The sequence below is a fragment of the Mesoplodon bidens genome, assembly GCF_964165515.1.
Source record: "Mesoplodon bidens genome assembly, contig: HAP1_SCAFFOLD_787, whole genome shotgun sequence".
Classification (NCBI taxonomy): domain Eukaryota; kingdom Metazoa; phylum Chordata; class Mammalia; order Artiodactyla; family Ziphiidae; genus Mesoplodon; species Mesoplodon bidens.
Window position 1 is genome coordinate 30,255 of NW_027672489.1, and position 23,729 is coordinate 53,983.

At 37.6% G+C, this 23,729-nt stretch overlaps 1 pseudogene across 1 annotated transcript; it reads right to left on the bottom strand.

Annotated features, from left to right (window-relative positions):
- Nucleotides 1–1,458: 1,458 nt before the first annotated feature.
- Nucleotides 1,459–23,480, bottom strand: LOC308610121 (ferritin light chain-like; annotated as a pseudogene). The gene is made up of 2 exons: nucleotides 23,452–23,480; nucleotides 1,459–2,149 (listed from the first exon to the last, which is right to left on the bottom strand). The product of its transcript is annotated as a ferritin light chain-like (transcript).
- Nucleotides 23,481–23,729: the final 249 nt, after the last annotated feature.

The following is a 23,729-nucleotide window of genomic DNA, read 5'->3' on the forward strand; positions in this document are numbered from 1 at the left end:
AGGTAATACTCAGCTCATTAGAATATGAAAACTATACTGTCAAATTTCAGAATTACATGGATGAAGAAAATCACCAAAGTGGCATCATATCATGTGTGTTATAGTTGTATTTACTATATTGACTATATTAAATATGTTGTGTTAACAATGTATTGTATAACTATATATTGAAAAGGCAAAATGCTGTAACGTATTTCAGAGAAAATAATTATGTTGGCCAACCCCAAATTGTACATTGTAGACGGGTCCTAGGAAAAGAAGATTTAATTCATAGTGAACAAGAGGTTAGCTTCTGTTTTCAGCCATGTGCTATTTCAAGAATTAAACATCATGAATAATACAGGATATAAGAGGAATAGTCTAAAGATGGAAAAGCACATTTTGATTAGGAAAGAGAATTTAAGGCTTAAGTCTTTTTTTTTAAGGAAAACTGCCTTATTACTATGAGATAAGAAAATTGTTTCCTTCTTTTCTTCCTTGCTTTCTTCTTCTTTTTTTAACCTTTTTAATTTTGGATATTTGACCTCTAAGCTGAGATGACTGAAAATGCCTCCTCTGGGCATTAACCTTTTTGAAAGACCTTTTCCCCCTCCCTGAGGGCTATTTGTCTCTTGGAGGCTTTGTCTACATTACTCCTCAAGAGGCAAGCATTTGTCCTTGCACTAAATGCTGACATCTCCTGATAAGAGGGAAGCTGCAGAGTAGAAGAATTGAAGGTCAGTATGTTGATATTGGTCTCAAGTGCACTGATGTACATTTGTGTATTGGGGAAGGGGAGTGAAGCTTGAGAGTGGGCCAGTGGGGAGGGGTAAATATTTTGTGATGCTGTCTACCTATGGGCTTATAAAGTTTACGGCTGCATTAGGAGGACAAGCATTACCATTAGCATGAAAAGTAGGGCAGACCTCAGTTGCAAAAGCTTCTAGCCATACACATAGGGCAATACGTAAATGATACACCTTATTGCATTCACCCATTCACCCTCCCCTGTTCACGCTAATTGGAAATTTCCATCCATTTCAGAGAAGTAACACAACTATCAATCATTTTCCCTGGCACGAATCTTCCAGGAGAAAGAAAATGGAATACACCTAGCGACAGAGCTCACGCACTAGTAGTCCATGTGTCTTAGATTTAATATCTGATGACTAGCTGCATTGAAGCCAAGAGGTGGTTCACAAAGTTGCTGCACATTAGAATCACCTGGGGAACTCTGAGACCTTCCCGTGCCCAGGCTCCTCCCTAGACCTACTGAATCAAAATCTCTGGGGCTGGGACCCAGACACCAATGTTTTTCTTCAAAGCTCTTTAGGTAATTCAAACGAGCAGCAAAGCTTGAGAACCAGCCCAATAATGGGAACAAACTTATTTCACACAGATAAAGTGGGGCAATTCATATGTTAAAAGAACGTGAATATATGTATATATTTCTTTTTTTCACTTTATTCTGTTTGTATTTCAAATAGGCTTTTTTTTTTCCTTCTGCAAAAAGCATTATTGTTTCCATTTGGTCCAAGGCTTGGGAGAGGGCTCCAGGGCGGTTACAAAGCTGCCTAGTGGCTGCAGAGCGGGGCTTCAGGCAGAAGCTCTGACGCCAGAGGGTCTCCTCAGACGCGGCTGGACTTCAGAGACTCCTGTTTGGCTCGAGGGTGAGCCTTTCAAAGAGATACTCGCCCAGCACAGCCTGCGGACCAGCCAGCCTGCGGAGGTTGGTCAGGTGGTCTCCCATCTTCTGGATGAGTTTTACCTGCTCCTCCAGGAAGCGGCTCTCCAGGAAATCACAGAACTGGGAGTCTGCACGGGCAGGACCCAGGGCGCGCAGATCCGTTAGTGCCTGGTTCAGATTCTTCTCCCTAAGAATGGCGGCTTCCACAGCATCCTGGGTTTTACCCCACTCATCCTGAGAAGGCTTCTGCGCATCCTGGAAGAGGGCGCGGCCGCAGCACTGGTTTTGCATTTTCAAGAGGCGCTGGGCGCCCTCACACTTCTCCTCAGCCAGTTGGCGAAAAATGTGGCCCATACTGTCCAGAGTCCCATTGTTGCTGTCGAAATAGATGCTCAGAGAGAGGTAAGTGTCCACAGATGCATGTTGAACAGGCGGTGGACGGCGGCCTCCACCTCGGTGGAATAATTCTGACGAACCTGTGAACTCGTGGTTGATCAGTGATAAGGAGCTAAGCTCAAAAACTGGTGTTGGCCTGTCCTGGAGGCTGAGGATAGCTGAGTGTCTGATTCCAAAGGTTGCGAAAGGAAGAAAGGTTGGAAGGTGGTCGGGGGCTGGAGCAAGGAGCGTCCCTGGGTCTGTTCATTCCAAACACTGTTGAAGCAAAAGACAGATCTGCAGGACTGCCGAACGCACTGCCTCAAATAGGCTTTGATATAAATGAACAAGAAGTCCAAGCAAGGACAAAACTTACCCTTCCTCCCACCAAAATAGCTGGTGATACTAGAATCTAGATCTGGGAAAGGATTCTTCCATTGCTTTCTTAACATTCCAAGCCACTAGAGCAGTGGTTCTCAAAGTATGGTCACCTTGTAACTAAGCAGTACCCTATGGGGCCTTCCTAGGACAGACCCATCCCCCATATCCTCTATTGTAGTTTCTCTCTGAAGTACTCAGATAATAGTATCTCAGGCATATTTCTTGAGTTTTCAGATGCTAAAAACCACCACCCAATGGAAGAAATGAACTCCTTGATGATCATGAGCACGTAGCCCCCAGACCCTCTGGCACCTAAGGATGGATAATGTTACCTGCCTTGTGGCCTCAACATCAGCCAATCAGAGGATTGTGCACGAGCCGATCACATGCCCTGGGATGTCCCTCCCTCACCTGGCCTTTAAAAATGCTTTGCTGAAATCCTTTGGAGATTTCAGGGGTTTTGGAACACGGACCACCCCTCTCCTTGCTCGATCCTGCAATAAACCTTTCTCTTCTCCAGACTCCAACCTTTAGGTTTGTTTGGCCTCACTGTGCTTCAGACACACGAACCTGCATTCGGTAACAACCTGACCAGCTTTACCAGCGTCCCCTGATAATGTGTCAGATATTCAAGTTTTAGGGCCCTATCCCAGCCCTATGGAATCAGCAACTCTAGTGGGGCTCAGTGATCTCTGTTATAACTGGCCCTCCAGATGATTTTTATTCACCTTAAAGTTTGAAAATATCTGCATTGTCAGCTGCCAAAGCGTCCACCAGCAGGTGAAGGGGAGTGACGCCTGGAAAAGATAGGGAGTAGCCAAGGCAAGTACAGCAGCATTTGCCGTGGTAGTAATGGAGAATGCCTTTTCTCCACTGGTTGGCACAGACTAGTATCTGGGAGCAGTGGCAGGGTTATTTAGGATACTTTACAATTCAATGTAGAGTGACCGCTGTCCTGGTTTGCCAGGGACTTCCCCTGTGTGAACACTTAAAATCTCATCCTGGCAAACCCCTTAGCCCTGGATTTGAAAAACTTAGGGAATAACATGAAATTTAGGGGAAACATGATCTAGGATTTGGGCAAGTCACAAGTGCTAATTAAAGCTAAGCAAGTATGGACAACATCTAGCCTTCTTTACCCCTTTGTGGGAAGGTAAATCTGATTGGGTGAAAGGACTTATTGTTAAGAAATCTTTGTAGAAACATCCCCTTCTGCTTAGTCCGCTGGTTCTCAGTTCTGGCTAGACACTGGCATCGTCTGAGGAGATTTAAAGTTATTTTATTGGTCTAGGATGACCAACAGTCAGTGTGAGGGTTTTTAAAAAGTGCTTCAGATGATTCTAATATGCAGCCAAATTTAGGTGCCACTGCTTAAGCTTTTGAACCACTGCTCCTTTTTTCACCTCATCTTCCTATGAGTTGAGGTGTGTTGTTTTTTCTTTTTCTTTTTTTAACTCTCTTATTATAAGATTTCCTGTCTTAAATAAGATTGAATGTACAGAAAATCCTGCTAGTCCATCTGGTATAGCTAGATACTTAGGATAATATCGTTAAGATATATACCATTTAAGTACTGTGACTGGCCTTTTTAACATTAACATATGCATTGAATTAGTACAATCTCTTTTGAAGTTGTCATGTTGGGGAGCTATACCTGTAATCTGCTGCCATTGCTAATTATCTGGACACCTCTTATTAGGAATTGTTTTAAAAAATCTTTAGGGATTAAAACCAAGAGTGCTGTATTATTTGTACTGGGACCACAAAAACCTCACAAAGTTTCCCCACTGTACCTTCTACCCCCATCTCTAACCCTTGGCAACTTCTAATCTGTTCTCCATCTCCACAGTTTTGTTATTTTAAGAATAATATGTAAACATAATCATGAATTACTTAATCTTCGGAGATTGGCTTTTAAAAATTTTTTCTTCAGCATCATTCCCTTGAAGTTCATTTTAATGTTTGCATATATTAATAATTTGTTCCTTATCATTGCTCGGTAGTTTTCTATCATAAGATTTTATCTCAATTTGTTTCAACATTCATCCATTGAAAGACATTTGGGTAGTTGCCAGTTATTGGCTATTATAAATAAAACTGCTATGAACATTTATGTGTAAGTTTCTGTGGGAACTTAATTAAGTTTTTGTTTCTTTTGGATAAATGCTCAAGAGTACAATTACTGCATTGTAGGGTGAATCTACTTTTAGGATTAAAAGAGACTGTCAAGCTGTTTCTCAGAGTGGCTAAACCATTTTATTTTCCCACCAGTGACGTGATATAACTTTTCTACGTACTCACCAGCATTTGATGTTGTCACTATAATTTTAGTTATTCTCTGATATCTCATTATGGTCTTAATTTGCATTTCCCTAATGCTAATGATGTTGAGCATCTTTTCATGTGCTTCTTTGCCATGCGTATATTCTCTTCCATGAAATGTCTGTTCCTGTCTTCTGCCTATTTTCTAGTTGGATTTTTTTAAGTTGTTTGGAGAGTTCTTTGTATATTATAGATACAAGTCATCTGTCTCATATGGGATTTTCAAATATGTTTTCCCACTGTGTAATTTGAGTTTTCATCCACTTAAAAGGATCTTCTATGAAGCATTTTTAACTCATTTTGATGAGATCCAATTTATCAGTTTTTGCTTTTATTGATCATACTTTTGGTGTCAAGTCTAAGAATTATTCACCTAGTTCTAGATGCCAAAGATTTTCTCCTATTTTTTTTTCTAAAAATGTCCTGCTTTTACATTTAAGATTATGATCCACTTTGATTTAATTTTTGTGTAAGGTGTGGAGGTTTAGGTTAAGGTTCATTTTTTGTTTGTTTTTGTCGAGGGATGTCCAACTGTTTCAGTACCATTTTTTGAAATGTCTATTCTTCCTTGATAGCTTTTGCACTGCTGTCAAAAACAGGTTAAATGTATTTATGTCAGTCTATTTCTGGGTTCTCTATTCCATTCCATTGATCTATGTATCTACCCTCCAAAAATACTGCAAAGTCTTGAAATTGGGTGGATTAATTCCTCCCATTTTAATCTTCCTTTACAAATTGTTTTAGCTATTCTTCAGCCTCTTCTTACCATATAAATCTTAGAAAAAGCTTGTCTATATCCGCAAAAACCTTGAGGGCATTTTAAGAGTAATTGTGTTAAGCCTCTTAACTTGGGGAGAATTGACATCTTTATTATGTTGTGTTTTCTAATCCATGAACAAGGTATGTCTCCCTATTTGTTTGGGACTTTAAATTTTTTCTTCATCAGCATTTTGTAATTTTCAGTATAGAGGTCCTATAAATGTCTTATTGGGCTTGTATTTAAGTATTTATTTAGGTCAGTTGTAAATGGCATCACATATTTTAATTTAAGCTTCTACACATTAGTTATTAATATATAATGTGATAAAATTGTGTTGATCTTGTACTCTAAAACATTTACAAACTAATATTATTTCTCAAGCTTTTTGTGGATTCCTTGGTATTTTCTCCATTTAGATTATCATGTCCTCTTCAGACACAGACAGTTTTACTTTTCCTTAGGCAATATAATAGGATATATTACTCTTCAACATTCAGTAGGATATATTCCTTCCTATTCAACATAGTAGGAATAGTCCTTTTATCTTTTAAATGAACTTTTTAAAAATTTAACTTTTAAATGTATGTATTTATTTATTTTTGCTTTATTTTCTTACTAGAACCTCCAGTAATATATTTAATAAAAGTCGTGGGAGCAGATATCCGTGCCTTGTTTCTGATCTTACAGAGAATGCATTCAGTCTTTCACAGTTAAATATAATGTCGGTATAGGTTGTTTGTAGATCATCTTTATGAGTTTCAGTATGTTCCTTTTCTATTCCTAGTTTGCTTGGAGTTCTTTCTTCTTCTTTTTTTACAATCATGAATGAGATTGGATTTTGTCAAGTGCTTTCTCTGCATTATTGGATAGGATCACATGACTTTTCCCTTTAATCTATTGGATATGGTGGATAATATTGTTTGATTTTCAAATATTTAACCAACTTTGCATAACTAGAATAAATGCCACTTGGTCATGGTATATTATTCTTTTTATATATTTCTGGATTTAATTTGCTAATATTTGGCAGAGGATTTTTACAGCCAATTTCATAAAAAATATTGGTCTGTAGTTTTCTTCTTTCTATCATATCCCTGTCCGGTTTTGGTATCAAGGTAATACTGGCTTCATAAATTTAATTAGGAACTGTTCCTTCTACTTCTATTTCTTATCAAATCATGTAAAATTGGTGTTAATTCTTTATGTCTTGGGCAAAAGTGAAACATCTAAACCTGAATATTCCTTTTGGGAGTTTTTAAATGAAAAACCAGTGTTTCTAATGGTTACAGGAAAATTGAGATTATCTATTCCATCTTGGCTGAGTTTTGGTAGTTTTGAGTGTAGAAGCATTGGCCCATTTCACCTACATTTTTCAATTTATAGTGTAGACTTGTTCATAACAACTTGTCCCTTATTAACCTGCAGGATATGCCATGGTATCCCTGGTTGCATTTCTGATATCTGTGGTTTGTGCCATCCATCTTTTTATCTTTATCAGTCTTGCTAGATCTTTATTGATTAGATTGTTTATTTCCAAGAACCAGCCTTTTGTTTCATTGATTTTCCCCCCCTATTTTCCTGTTTTCAGTTTCATGGATTTCTATTTCATCTTTATTATTTCCTTCCTTCTGCTTGTTTAGTGTTTTTTCCTCTTCCCTTTTTACTGTTGTAATATAGAAAATTAGATTATTGCTTTGAAACACTTTCTTTCCCAATTTAGTGCTATAGACTTCCCTTTCAGCATTGCTTTCACTTCATTCTGCAAACTTTGATCTGTTATATCTCCATTTCCTTTTATTCTATGCATTAAAAAATATTTCCTTGCTGCTGTCTTTTTTACCCATGAGTTATTTGGAATTGTGATGTTTAGTTTTCACGTGATTGAAGACTTTCCTGTTGTCTTTCTGTTATTGATTTCTAGTCTGATTCCATTATGGCTAGAGAACATACTCTATGATTTTAATTCTTTTAAATCTGCTAATTTTTTATGAATATATAAATGAAAGAAATAAGAAAACCTCTGAGTCTTAGCATCCAACACTTAGGCACATTACAATTTAAATCTGCTAAGGTTCTTTTTATTGCCCAGTATATAGTATATGAGTGAATATTCCATGGACACTTGAATATGTATTCTGCTGTTACTGAGTGTGTTCTTTAAATGTCAGTTATATCCTATTGATTGATGATGTTTTCATTTCTTCCATATTCTTGCTGATTTTTCTCTCTGGTAGTTCTATAAATTGCTGTGCTGAAGTCTCAAATAATAATTGTGGATTTAAAATTTTCTCCTTTTACTACTTTTTTTCAGTGTTTGCTTCATGTATTTTGAAGTTCTGTTGTTTGGTGCACACACATTTTGTATCATTGGGTCATCTAGGTGGATTATTCCTGTTATCTTTATGTAATGACCCTGTTTGCCCCTAATAATTTCCTTTGCTCTGAAGTCTACTTTATCTGATATTAATATAGCCATTCCTACTTTTTCTGATTAACATTCACATGATATATCATTATCTTCCTTTTACTTTGAACTCCCTATATCATGATGTTTAAAGTAAACTTCTTATAGACAGTATATAGTTGGATCATGCTTGTGAATTTTTAATCTACTCTTCCAATCTCTGTCTTTGACTTGGTTATTTAGATCATTTACAGTTAATGTAATTATTGCTATGTTAAAGATTAGGTCTACCATTTTATTTTTTGTTTTGTCTTTTACCTTAGTTTCTCAATCCTGTGTTTCTCTTATTTTGCCTGGTGGGTTACTTAAACATTTTTTAATAAGTCCATTTTAATTTAATTTATTTATAATCATTTGTGTATACTGTTTGTATAGTTTTCTTAGTGGTTACTTTTGGCATCACAGTATACATATGTAACTTACCATAGCCTACTGGAATCAGTGTTTTATTACTTCAAGTGAAGTTCCAAAATTTTACTTCCATTTAGTCTCTTAATATTCCCCAGTTTTAAAGTATGATTTTCTGTAGTATTTCCTTTCTCTACATTGAGAACCACATCAGATGGTGTCATAATATTTGCTTTGACCATTATATAGTATTTAAGAAACTCATGAGGCTAATGATATTCTCTTATATATACCCCATTTGTTTTCACCCATTCCATTGTTCCCCTTTTCTTTCTGAAGTTCCCAGTCTTCTGTTATTGTTTTTTTTTATGTTTTCATAACATTAGGTGATATCTGGGCTTTCCAGTGCCATTGGATATGAGTTTCAGGAAACCCTGAGTCTGGCTCACTTAATGCTGCTGAGTTGGAGGGTTTGTATATGTTGGGCCTGTTGGCGCAGCAGGTGCTAGCAGATTAGACTAATGTTAATGGGACTAGTGCCACAGGAGGATGGGTTCCCATTCAGGCTATGCTGCTGCTACAGTAGATCAAGTCCCCCTCTACCCCAAGTGTGGGGCAGTGACCTGCTGCTGTCACTGCTTTGTATTAGGCTGCTTTTGCCTCAGGTGTGTGGTGGGATCCCTTGGAAGCTGTTGCTGCTGTCAATCACAAGGTTAAATTCATTTCAGAAATACTTAAGTATAAATATATAGCCTGGCTCCTGTAGGACCCCTGTAATAGTTTTTTATTGCTTTCATACAAATTACCACAAATATAGTGACTCAAAACAATGTAAATTGATTACCTTACAAGTCTGACATTGGTCTCAATTGAGTAAAGTAAAAGTGTTGGCAGGATCGACAGATGAATGGATAAAGATGTGGCACATATATACAATGGAATATTACTTAGCCATAAAAAGAAATGAAATTGAGTTATTTGTAGTGAGGTGGATTGACCTAGAGACTGTCCTACAGAGTGAAGTAAGTCAGAAAGAGAAAAACAAATACCGTATGCTAACACATATATATGGAATCTAAAAAAAAGAAAAAATGGTTATGAAGAACCTAGGGGGCAGGGCAGGAATAAAGACACAGCCATAGAGAGTGGAATTGTGGACACAGGGAGGGGGAAGGGTAATCTGGGATGAAGTGAGAGAGTGGCATGGACATATATACACTACCAAATGTAAAATAGATAGCTAGTGGGAAGCAGCCGCAAAGCACAGGGAGATCAGCTCTGTGCTTTGTGTCCACATACAGGGGTGCGATCGGGAATGGAGGGTGGTAGGGAGATGCAAGAGGGAGGAGATATGGGGATATATGTATACGTATAGCTGATTCACTTTGTTATGAAGCAGAAACTAACACACCATTGTAAATCAGTTATACTCCAGTATAGATGGTTAAAAAAGAAAAAAAAAGTGTTGGCAGAGCTACATTCTTTTCTGGAGGCTCTTAGGGGTGTTTCTGTTCCCTGGACTTTATCCGCTTCCAGCGGTCACTTGTAGTCCTTGACTCAGAGTCCCCTTTCTCCACCTACAAAACCCAAAATGTTGAATCTCTCTGATTCTGCTTCTATTAGGACATCTCTCTCTTTCTCTTTCTACAGTTGGGAATGGTTTTCTACTTTTAAGGACTCATGCAATTAGATTTGTTCCATGAGGTAATCCAGGATAATCTTTCTATCTCAAGGTCTATAACTTCAGTCATATCTGCAAAGTCCTCTTCACCATGTAAGGTAACATATTAATAGGTTCTAGAGATTAGAGTGAGGGCATTTTTAGGAGACATTATGCTCCCTACCACACCCTTAACAAGTGACCTTGAGAAAATGACTGAGATTTTTAAAGCCTTACTTTCCTCAAACATAAAATGGAAAGAAAGCTAACTAGTTAACATCATGAAAGTGAAACAGTATATATGAAATCAACTAATTCAAAAAATAAGATTTCTTCTTTTTCTTTATGATTTACATGATTCTCAGAGTTCAGTTACTTGAAGAGTTACTTTTTTTTAAACAGAACTAAGGAATTTCAGGGTTCAGGTGCTGTAAGATTGTCTGAATTATCTGAGTAACAATTAGCTAAGCACAGGTGTAAAGCATTTGATTTACTCCCTGGTTTTCTTTATCTTCTCATCCCAGTAAATGCATATCCCTTTTCTAGCTCCAGCCAGTAGAGTCAGAGCTCGTTTTACTGTTTAACTAAAGTTCAATTTAAATTCTCTCTACATCTCCAGATTCTCGGCCCTGGTTGCATATTATAATCACCTGGGGAGATTTCAAGGACTACTGATGCCAAATTTCTACCTATCATGGATATTTGAGGAGGGACCTGGAATGAAATGCTCTAGCTTATGGTTTTTGGAACCAAATCATAGTCTACACTGAGCCAAATTATTTGCAAGATCACCTCTAAAAAGGAATTTATCTGTGGTGACTAATGCTCTTCCTTTGTCAGTATGCTTGATTTGTCCCTCTTTGGGGGAAAAAAAGAGGGGGAAAAAAACCCCAGCAGTTGTGCTCCCTGAATTATAACCTGATGCTGTGGAATTAGTGTTGGCTTAGAGCGCACATCTTCGGATACCCATTCTCTCTCCTGCTTCCTTGCATGAACTTATATCCTTGGGCAGTGTTTCATCCACCACCCTCTTTTGCTTCTAATCTTAGCAAGTAAAGTCTCCCCTTAATGAAATAGCATTTCATGAGGCTTACTGGGAGCATAGGTCTGTTCCAGACCTATCCTATGTTAGCTAAAGCAGATATAAGTGATGTATTTTTGGCATTCATCCTTGTGGGTTGGAAAGAGAAGACAGAATTTTATCTTTAGGTGTCATCTGACTGGACAAATGGGCTCTTTCCCTCTGCTGCCTACCATGTAAAAACCTGAGGGTGTTACCTCTAGACGGTATCTTCTAGTTATCAAAATAGTTCAGATAAGTCAAATTTCTCAGTAAAAGATGACAAAACTATGGCTTAGGTGGTTAATTTTCTATGTCAATTTGTCTGGGCCACCATGCCCAGTTATTTGGTCAGATATTATTCTGGATATTTCTGTGATGGTGTTTTCGTGTTTTTTACAATTTTATTTATTTATTTATTTATTTATTTATTTATTTATTTATTTATATTTTTGGCTGCGTTGGGTCTTCATTGTCACACGTGGGCTTTCTCTATTTGCAGCAAGCGAGGGCTACTCTTTGTTGTGGTGTGCAGGCTTCTCATTGCGGTGGCTTCTCTTGTTGCAGAGCATGGGCTCTAGGTGCACGGGCTCAGTAGCTATGGTGCACGGGCTTATTTGCTCCACGGCACATGGGATCTTCCCAGACCAGGGCTCAAACCTGTGTCCCCTGCATTTGCAGGCGGATTCTTAACCACTGCGCCACCAGGGTAGTCTCTGTGATGGTGTTTTTGGATGAAATTCATATTTAAATTGGTGTTGGACTTTGAGTACAGCAGATTATCCTCCATAGTATGGGTGCGCCTCATCCAATCAGTTGAAGCTCTTAATAAAACAAAGACTGACCTCCCTGTCGCAAAAAGGAATTCTACCAGAAGACTTACAGAAATTGAACTGCAACTCTTCCTAGAGTCTCTAGACAGCCTAACCTGCAGATTTTGAATTGACCAAGCCTCTATTATTGTGTGAACCAATTCTTTAAAGTCTCTCTCTCTCTCTTTCTATCTTTATATAGATATGGATATAGATCTAGGTATCAATATTGATATCTATATCTATCAATATATATGGGCACATTGTATACACATGCTGTTGGTTCTGTTTTTCTGGAGAAGCTTGACTAATATAGTGGCCCATATAAATAAAAGGATGAACCCAAGTTCACCCAGGTAGAAAGTAGTACAATGAGAACTGGAACTTAAGGCCTCATGACTCATTCAGCTGTGAACACTGACCCAGAACTGGGGTCCGCAAACTCTGGCCCACTGATCAGATCTCGCTTGACTCCTGGTTTTGTACATAACATTTTGCTTGAACACACCCACACCCATTCATTAACGTATGGTGCATGGCTGTTTCTGTGCTACAGCAGCAGATAGGCAGTTGCAACGGAGAGGTATGGTACACAAAATCCAAAATATTTACTATCTGACCCTTTACAGAAAAGATCTGCTGACCCTTGCTCTAGGATGCCATCTGATTTCTGATAACACAGAGGAGAATAATTCATGCACATTGGGGTTGATTGTTAATCTCCTGTCCTCCTTAGGTCAAAGATCTCTTAAATGCTCACCCTTGCAATAGCCAGCTTGGGGAGCATTGTCTGAGGATGCAGAAATATTTCTTGCCAGGTCTTTCCAATCCACACTGCTCCCTGACTATGGTTCTTAAAACCTATTTTAAAAAAAAATTTTATTGGAATATAGTTGATTTACAGTGTTGTGTTAATTTCACGTGTACAGCAAAGTGAATCCGTTATACATATACATATATCCACTTTTATTTTTTTTTAGAGTCATTTCCAAATAGCCCGTTACAGAGTATTGAGTGGAGTTCCCTGTGCTAATAAGAAGAGCAGGTTCTTATTAGTTATCTATTTTATGTATAGCAATGTGTATATTTCAGCCCCAATCTCCCAATTTAGCCTCCCCACCACAATCCCCTGGTAACCCTAAGTTTGTTTTCTACATCCCTGCCTCTACTTCTAAAACCTGTCTATTTTAACCAACTACCACTCATTGCTTACTGTCTCTGGCTTCATGTACTTCATAATAAATCTACCTCTTGTTCAATCCTGGATGACATGTTCCAAAGACTGAGATCATATCTTATTCTACATAACTTGTGCTTGATATTGTCTAACTTGGGGTCTTTATCTATGTCCCAAAGAAGACAGTCACACTCTGTCTTCTAGTACTACTAATAATACCACATTTTATGGCATGAATTTGACCCAATGCACTGAACTATCCCTTTAGAAACTGTATGCAACCTGTCACTGGGTTTTAGCACCGGGATAGAGCTGAAATTAGTGTTCATATTTAAACAAATCTACTTGACCAGAAACTTTTTGTCTCACCATTTATTTTATTACACAAGTAACTTCTCTCTTTGCATCTATGATGTAAATATTTTTAATTTCCTAAATTATCTGAAAAATTATTTAGAGCTTCCATTTCAGTAGGCATTGGAATTGCTGTGTTATGACTATTTCATTATTTTATTTCCAAATGTTAAATTAGGCTTCAAGCTTTGGCCAAGAGTAGACAGGAAAGGGTTTTAAAAGAAATGAAGAATGGGAAAGACTTCTGATGCAACGGAGACTTAATAAAGATTTGCTTTTGAATCAAGAATTTATAATAAAGGTTTGATTTTGAATCAATAAGTTATGTCATTGCAAAATAGCTCCCTGGTAAAATTCCATTCTTTTGTAATCATTAAGTACAGAAATTAACCATCAAAACATGCAGTGATCTTTTTCATTTTCTAAAAACAAACCTATATCTAGATGAGAGGAGAATTCATTTCATAACTCAGGCTCTGGACTTACGACTCCAAGTCCTGTTTTCTTTCAACCATGCCTGCTAAGTTTCTGTCTAACTTCTTGAGCATGAGGTAATGGCTTCAGCTTTCATCTCCTTACTCAGTATATAGCTTGGTGACTAAGAGTAAGGGATCTAAACCTTGAGAACTTGGGTTCCAATCTTGACTCTAAAATTTACTTGTTGAGTACTCTTGAGCATGTTATCTGTTTTTGCCTCAGTTTTCTCATCTATAATATAGAGATAACATTACTTCTCTCAGCGAGTTGCTATGAGGGTTAAAAGAGAAAATTCATACAATGCAAGAATTTATCAGTTCTTGGAACACAATAAATACCGAAAAGAAATGTTAGCCATTATCAAGGGCCCCTCATTTTATGGATAATATAGATTAGTTTATATAGGTCTAATATTTACATATACATAACTATTTTGTACCTATATGTGTGTATACGTTCTTCTTAGAAATTGAGCAGTCAACATTCACATCTAAAAGTATGTGCTCTGTGAAATGTAGATCTCCTGTGTACAGACACAGTGCTGTAGTTATCTATTGCTACATAATAAAGAAGTCCAAACTTAGTGGTGAAATAAACAAAAATTTTAATATGTGCCCAGATTCTGTGGGTCAGCAATTCAAACAGCACGCAGAGGAGATGGCTTGTCTCTACTCTGTGACTGATGTCTGAAACCTCAGCTCATGGGGATTCAAATGGCTGGGGCTGCAATCATCTAGATAATTTTAATTCACATGTCTGGCCCTTGAGATGGGATGACTTGAAGACTGGGCCCAACAAAGACTGTTGCCTGGAGTGCCTATAGATGGCTGCCCATGTGGCTTGGACTTCTCATAACGTGGTAGTTAGGATTCAAGATAGAGTATCCCAAGAATGAGCGTTCAGGGTTGAAGCATTCCAGGAGAATCATGCAAAAGCTGCATGACCTTTTATGACCTAGTCTTAGATGTTACATAGCATCACTTTATACTATTGCAGGCGTTGGAGACGTTTTTCCATAAAGTGTCAGACGGTCAATATTTTAGGCTTTACACGCCATACAGTCTCTTTTGCAACTACTTAGCTCCGCTGCTGTGATGTGAAAACAGACACAAACAATACATATACTAAGGAACATGGCTGTGTTCCAATAAAGCTTCATTTATAAAAGCCGGTAGCGGCCTAGATTTGGCCCAGCAGCCATAATTTACTGACCCCTGCTCTACTGTTTGAAGCCATGGAAAGCCTGCCCAAATTCAAGGGGAAATGCCCACATCTGGATGTGAAGAATGGCAACGAATCTGAGACCCTGTATTAAAACCACTACATATGGGATACTTAGAAGAAGATCTGTCTGCATACCTTGTTTCTCCCATGTATGGTGGATATGAGGTATTGGCACATGTTACATCTCTGTAAGCCTGGGTCAAGGTCAAAGTTGGAATCTGAACTCAATGACCTTGATTTCTGGAAGAATTGGTAACTCTACTTATGATATCCTTACACTCCTTACCCATATAAATACACCACAAAAGATAGATTTCAAGTAAACAGTTGCTTTATGGCAGCTTTTTATTATGTCTCCATTGACTGAATTATTCCATTTTGGTTAGAAACATGAGTTTTGTTTCTTTCCTAAAGAGATCTGCAACTTTTCAGATGTGGCATTTCGTTCTAATGAGAGGATGATGTAGGTTTTTATAAACGGAAAAAGCAGGGCAGGCTGAGTTCACTCAGATCATACCAATGCTTACAGGAATAACCAAAACTGGAGCACAGGCTTCCAGGTTTTCCCGTCCTGTGCTCTTTCCGGTAGGTGCCATTGTCTGCTGGGCCTGGCAGTAATAAATTTTGACCTTTACCTCTCTACACTCTTGTGAAGTGGTTTTGGGCTTTGTTAGCTTTCTTATGAGTTTGTACTAAATTGTGTCCATAAAGTAGGCTGAATTCCTCAGGGAAGGATGATAGCTGTTACTGTGTTATTACTGCAAGTGTTGTGTTGGTTACTTCTTTTTCTTTTCTTTTGTCCAGTTGTATCCTGAACTTAAAAGTTATATTATCTGAAATGAACGATGTGCATCTGGTGGAAAACATTAATTTAAGGGATGAAAATTCCTGATGATTGCTTCAGTCAACCCTTAATACACACTGAGCTTCATTAGTAAATAGACAACTCTCAGACCTTTCCCTTGGAAGAGGTCGCATAATCAGGCTTTGTGTTGATTTCGCATTCTGTTCGTTAGAGACAGAACAAAGTAGAATAATTGGCTGGTACAGGGAAAGCAGAAAGAACTTTCTTCTATTTTGGTGATGCATCCCGTAATAAGGGTTGAAAATGAGACTGGAGGTAAAAACGTGAAACTCAGAAGAGCAAAGGAGAGAGGATATTGTTTCTTTGAAAATATTCTTTCAGTGTTGGCCCAGATGAAATATGAAGCTGAGGAAATTTTTTTTTAAATGATGATTTTTGTGTTAACAATGTGAGTGTGGAATTAGTAAGAATCAGAAAGCAAGCATCCTTTCCCACCAAGGACTTGGGAGCAAGTGAAACCATAAATACTCCCGGTTCTTGGAAACCCTTTTGGAGCAGTAATCAGAGAAGGGTAAAGGCAAAGCCTCAGAGCAGAGGTGTTCAGAGCAAAGGGATAGGAGGAGAACAAAAGGAGAGTGGATATTTTTAGAGCTGTCATTTTGAAATTTACCTGCTTCTGATTCAGTGCTGCTTTGCTACTGTGTTGATCCCGTGGAAATCCTCAAAGCAGGAGCAGCCCTATTTTAAAATAATAAGGTTAGAGCAAGTGACTTGAATCCAGGTCTCTTTAGCTCAAGAGCACAGAGGAGAGTGTGAGGAAGGAGTGAGGCCACAAGGAATTGTTCACTGGGTACATTTTCCCCAAACCTCACTAACTGGGAGAAACTGACCACTGGATTATGTGGCTTGAAGGAAAGCAAAAATGTTGAAAGCAAAGAGTGTGGAGCTTGTTTAGAAAGCAGGCTCTATCATTTGGTCACCTGCTGATGATAATAGCATTGGCTGAGTCCTGACCATTTACAATGAAGGCACTTCTGTAGGTCATAAGTTCCAGGAGAGCCAGAACTGAGTATGTCTGTTTCAGCATTTAGCATGGTTTAGCATCTTAGAGCCCGGTACATTATTGGCATATAGTAGACTTAAAAATGAATATTTGTGGATTGTCTGAATGAGTGGATGGATGTGTGTGATTCATATCCTATTTGCAGGTCCTATGCCCTACAGTGGATTTTCAGTGTCAGATTGGGACCGTATTTATGATGGGGATTGACATTGTTCCCTATCTAATGGATAAAGATTACACATCAAAGGACTTTACACTGACATCCCAAAAACCTCATAGGAATTACTTAACAAAAAATTAAATTGGATTCTGTATAATTTCTAATTTATAAGCTGGCTAGACCACTGGTATTTCTGCCAGTCCTCTGGTAGTTCCGATGATGTCCCCATGATGACCCAGGCATAATCAGAATGGCTTTAGGATTTGGGAGCCAAAATGTTCCTCAGTATTTACTGCTTTGCTAGTCCATTTAAGAAAATGGACTATTGAAAAAATAGCTTCAGACACAATATGGCATTTTATGATTTAGCATAAAATCTGAGAAATATAGAGGTTATCTGAAGCCTGCAGTGGTAAAGTTCCCTCTGCTATTGAAGTTATTGTCTTTAAATAAAGATTCTACATCAGTAATGCTATATATATATATTTTTTTCTGATATTCAGGTTAATTTCTTATTCTCTATAAGGAAGTAATTAGTTGGTTGGTATGAGAGATAGTGTGGCTTCCAAAAGTGAAAAGTATTATTTTGTTGTAATTTCCAGCTACCTAAGGATGGGAGAGGCCCAGGACACTGCAATCAGTATATTATGTGGAGCAGGTTATATTGTGGTTTATTTATGACCTTTTACATGTTTATTTTCTATGCAATTTTGTGTGCTCCTTTTTGAGTTTTGGTAGATAAGTGTTTTGTAACTTCAGAATACTTGAAGTTATATATATATATATATGACTTATATATATATATATATATATATATATATATATATATATATATATATATATATATATATATATATATATTTATCATAGTAGTTAAAGCCGTGGACAGTGTACTAGTCTACCTAGGTTCAAATTCTGGCTTTACCCTATGACTTCCCTGTGGCTTCCTCTGCTCACCGATTTAAAAGGAGTATAATAAGACTGCTGTGGTGAGTTATATACTAAGTGCTATTTAAGCATTTGCTATAATGATTATGTTACTCGAAAGCAAGGAACTTGCCCCTTGATTCTCTCTGTATTCCTAGTGCTTAAGAATTCCTAGTGCTTTCCTAGTGCATTGTCTTAGGATAGAGATAGCTCAGTATAGTTCTTCTCACTATAAAGTACTGTTACATTGAAAGTCTTTGCTTGTGTACTAATAATCTATGACATATCTGCTGAGGACAAGGAAAGGAATAGTTTTAAAACTGCAATGGATAACAAAAGATTGTATGATGTAATGCCTTTATTATGTAATTATAAAACTAACAAATGATCATGGTAGAAAATTTGAAAAACTCCTAGACAAAATAGAGATCAATAAAATTTGGAGTAGCGTTCAGAGTGTAGAGTTGTCCATGAATATTAGTGCTTTCACATTTTCCAGGACTTTAAGTAGACTCTGCTTCTTAAGAGTCTATTCATGATATTTTATTTTAATGATGTTTTCATCATGGGGACACACACACACACACACACAGAAATCTGTTAAAAAAAAAAGAAAGACATGTAAATCACTGATGTTTCAGATAGCCACATGAAATAAAGTGAGAAAGGTCAACAAGCTGAAAGAATGTGGAGTAGCATCTCCTTAATTGCTTACATAATTCTGATAATTACCTCTCTGTGGATAATGTAATTAATGGGGAATCTAATTCAAGGAAAATGTATGAACTTCAAGCCTTCTCGAAGCCAAGTATTTCTTTCCACAAAAGTTTAATTTCCACGGCCGTGCTTCCTTATTACCTGACAGGGAAAGTGTATTGTATGGCAAAGGATCTTCCCGAAGGAGGGTGCTTCCCACACTGATCGTCATAAATGACTTCGGAATTATTGTTGCTATATTACCAAAATCTTAAACTAGGGTATTTTTGACAAATGTGGTCCTTAGTTAATTTTTAGAGCTACAAACTCTCAGATGGCTCTGCAATAACAATTGACTGGCTGTTCTTCAGGTTGATCACAATATGTTAATGACCTTGAGGTACCACTAAAAAGCAGGAAGGTGTGAGTCTTCCTTTGGTTCCAGAGTGAAATGCGAGTTGGAGTTGGAGTTGGAAAAGAGGCCGACAACCAAGTGATAGAGAAGGAAATGTGAGGTCATTAGTGAAAAACCAGGTTTAAGTTAAGGTGAAGAGGCATGAGGAAATGGTCAGCTGTTACAGTATTACAAAGATCATGAAGAAGCATATCTATCCATGAATGTGGTTTGTATTGCAATCTGCTGAAAAAGAGACAAATATCCTGGCCTGGCCTTCATGGAGATTATTTTTATTGATTCTGATAATAGATTATTGTTGAAAAGGGCCTCCTATAAATTATAACCATGCAAAGGCAGCAAGATAATTTGTTTTTTCTTTATGTATGTGTTTCTCATTCCTACTCACTTCTCTCTTAGGGGAAGAGAAAATCACAAAACACAAAAATGTCAAATCTCAGCTATTCATTTTCAAAATAATTTTTTTTCCAAATTCCAAAGGAGGCAATAGGTTAACTGTTAAGATTTGTAAGGCTCAAAAAACTAGATTTTTACAAAGTGTAGCCAAATTTTGTTCCATAAGTAGTAGCTTTGGAAAGAATATGTGATGATGCAAAGTTGGAAAAAGCTGGTTTTTCTTCCGTAAATGACTTCACCGTGTGGGAGAAGAGGCAGAGAAGAAATCAAAGTAATTAAACATGGGGTGAGTTTTTCTGATAGGGGACTCTAGTGCTTTCAAATAGACTAGATAATCCTCGGGATAATCTGAGGGTAGAACAGACCAGTGCCTCATTTCCAATCTGGTACCCTGGAAGAAAACAGTGTATTTCCTTTGAGGTCTTGAGAGGTTTTTCTTCTTCTTTGTTTTGTTTTTGGTTCATTTTGTAATCAACTTTATTAAGGTATCATTTACACACAATAAAATGCAGACATGTTTAGTCAACGGTTCAATGACTTTTAATTAATGTACACATTTGTATAACTACCACCCCCATAAGATCGATAACAATTCTAAAACCCTAGAAAGTTTCCTCCTAGGCTTTTGCAAAAGTATCCCCATCTCCCACCCCAAGGCAACCACGGATCTGATTTTTATCTTTAGAGATGAATTTTGCCCAGTTTAGAATTTCATGTAAGTTGAATAATATGGTAGGTGCCCTTTTGATCTGGCTTCACTTGCTCAGCATATGGTTTTTGAGATTCATTCATGTTGGGATGTTTTAAAACCAGGACTTTAGCCTGGGTGGCTGATGTTGTCTGAAGGCACCTATAGGTACATCTGAGTCTCTGGCATTGTCACTGTCTGTTCTTGGCTCAGTATTTTCAACTTTACTAAGAAGCACAAGGTTGAAGTAAGGAAGATCATTGTCAGTATAATGGAGGTGAAGTGGGTTCTGTTATATAATATTCTCAGCATAAATTGACCTGCTTGGAATCATTGTGTTGATAATCGACAAGGATACTCTTCCTCCAAAAAACTTGATACTATAAAACTTCTAAAGGATGCTGTCCTAGGACTCTTTTAGTTTTTAATTTTTGGGAAACATTTCTGGAAAATTGAAATGCTCACAACCTGAAAGAAGCAATTATTCACCTGAAGGCTAACTCTGCTAAAGTTGAGTTGTCCGACCTTTACATGCTGATAGAACCCAAATAGCCTTGCAAAACAATGCTCTCTTATTGGATATAAGCATATAGATTATTTAAGACGGACGTGTATATGCAGTAAAGTGAAAAAACAAAGAATCTTTGAGTTTTCCTTGCTGTTTTTTTTTATTTTTTCATTTACGCTTCTATATCATATGCTAATAGTTTAGGGTAACCTCAGGTTAGTTTTAGGTCCACTCTTTACGTAAATGTTGATGTACTCCATACGCAACTTTTTTCTACCTTCCTTCTTTTCTTCCATCTTTCCTTTCTAACTTCTTATAATCCATTCTACTTAATCCTGCATTTGTTGAGGTGGCAAGTACTGTAGGAAAATTGAAAGCAGTGTGAAATTTTGCTGTTCAGAATGCATGTTGACCAAATTCTATATTGAGAAAAGGTCTGAATTTACCCACAGTAACCGTTTCTCAGCGTCTCTGAATAAAGGCCATAGAAACTGGGCTCTATATAATATCCTGACAGGTATGTAGAATTCATAGCAATTGCCCTCAAAGAGCTTACCTAGCATAGATGCATATGAATGCATTTAATGATTGCTTTATTGGCAGCAGTGCCAACATACACAGTCTATTTTGTTTTATATCATTATCATTACCTGCTGTTTACCACTGTATACATTGCTAATGGTGTGGTTTCTATAGCTTGTGAATTTCACGGCCCAATATTATGTAATTTATTGCACACTTTAGTGTAGAAGATGGAGACTCCATAAATTTTCGTGTGCTCTTTGCCCCTTTGGAATGTATTACACTGAGATCAGGCAAAGTAATAAATTTATTTCAAATGTGCGTGATAGCTAAACATCAATTAGGACTTGATGGGAAATATTTCTTCTTCCAGCAACATAACAGTTTTTAAAGACTAAGCCATTGAACGTGGAGTTCCTGAACATGGGATTCAGTTCACTGGGATCCCTCCTTAGAAAAATAAAGGAAAACTTGAATTGGATATGTGTGGCTTATTCAAGTAGTAACTAATCAGCTACATCTTTGATAACTTAATTTGTCACAATGGTTTGGTATTTTATTAACTCCCTTCCCCTTCTTCCCCTGACTCTCACGAGAATGGATCATGAGTATCTTAAAACATACTAAGTCGTCTTCCATCCCTGTTAATCTAACTACAAAAACACACTTCCCTTATCCAATGTAACATACCGTCTTTTAGAGTAGCTGTGGTTTTAATTCACTACAAAATTAAAACCAGCAAAGAGAAACATTTTCAAGGAGCCACCACATTGTAGAGCTTTAGAAAGAAGACTTTAGAATTAAGGGCAACTATATCATTTTATAGCTAAAGCACCTGAGACCTAAAGTAGGAAGGTAACCATCGAGGTCAGGGAAAGGGGTTGAAGAGCAGGTTTCAAGCTGAGAAAGAGTCTACAGGGACTCAATCTGAGCAGGTCAAAAACTGAAATGAGACCACGAATGTTCTGGGAAGGGTGGCACCTGGCCTCAAGTGTGGGATTCAGACAGGGAATGGGCCCCAGGGGAACTGAGCTTCTGCAGTAGGCAGAGAAGTCCACCTCATCTCTGGAAAGTGCCACTGACATCAGGGAGTTGAGGGGAAAGAGCAATGAATTCCAGTCCACCTGAGAAAGCAGGCCAATCTTATTAACTCTGAATTTAGGCTTATTTCAGATACTCCTTGAGAAAGAACTTGGACAAGAGCAAGTCCCACACAGCCTCTTTAAATCCATGTCCAGTATGTTCTGGTGGAGCTGCTTAAACCCTCCAAGTGACTCCAGTATTTTAATTTCACGTTATATTTAATTCCGACCGTTCTATGATTGATTATTTAATGGGCAAATAGGTAGGGTCACAAAAGAGTGTGAATGTATTTTACAGGATGAGGATGGGCGGAGTGGAGCAGTCTGGAATAGGACACCAATAAAAAGGGATCTTGGTAAATAAGAACGTCTATTAGAAATGGAGAGGAATTTGCAAGGAAATTAGTGCCTGACACCACGCCCTTCTCTCTGCATGTTTAGAAGCTAGTTTCTCATTTTATTTTCATGGGAGATGTCCCTGTGATGAATTGTCTTTTACCTCCACACTATTTATCACGTGACATATTGTGAAGTTTGTGTGAGAGAAAGTAAGTATTAGCATTTGTCTTGGAAGCAGCTATAAACATTTCCTGGAACAATCTAGGGTAGAAGGAAAAGGAAAGGAAGGTGGAAACAAAGGAGAAAGACAGCTAATGCTGCTGGAGTCTCTCGCTGGGATTTGTGGTGTCTCTTTTTGAAACTAAGTACAGAAAGTCAGAACTTGACCGATTGTTTCTTGATCACGGTTTGTTTTCATTTTTGTTTTTTTCTTGCTCTCTCATCAGTTATTCCAGCCAGTGCTATGTCATTTTCAGTTTCATTAAGCATGCCTGTCTTGTTTCCATTTGCATTATTCATGCAAACGTTGATTGAACTGATGACCCCGAGTTATCACGGAAACATTAGATACACCAGTGGATACATTTCTTAATTTTAGAAAAAAATTACCAAGTGAAGGTTAAAATAACTCCTCTTAAATTTGTCATTTAAAAAAAACTTCTCCTAACATACAATACCTCATTGCCTAATAATGCCAGATAAGTGAAGAATACCTATGTATTCATGAATGCAGGCTAGTCTGTATATTTTTTGGCAGGTATGACCATTACCGAGGGTAACGGCCTGGTTTGCTAGCCATGTCCTGTCTCCTAGAAAGTTGTAGTTTCTGTTGTCTTTCAGTTGGTCCATTGGATATCAGAGGTGAATTTATAAAACTATACTTCCCTTTACACTTACTTTGTTTTGTTTTGTTTTTTACTTGAAGTATAGTTGATTGACAGTGTTGTGTTTCAGGTGTACAGCCAAGTGATTCAGATATATATATATATATATATATATATATATATATATATATATATTTCTTTTTCAGATCCTTTTCCACTATAGG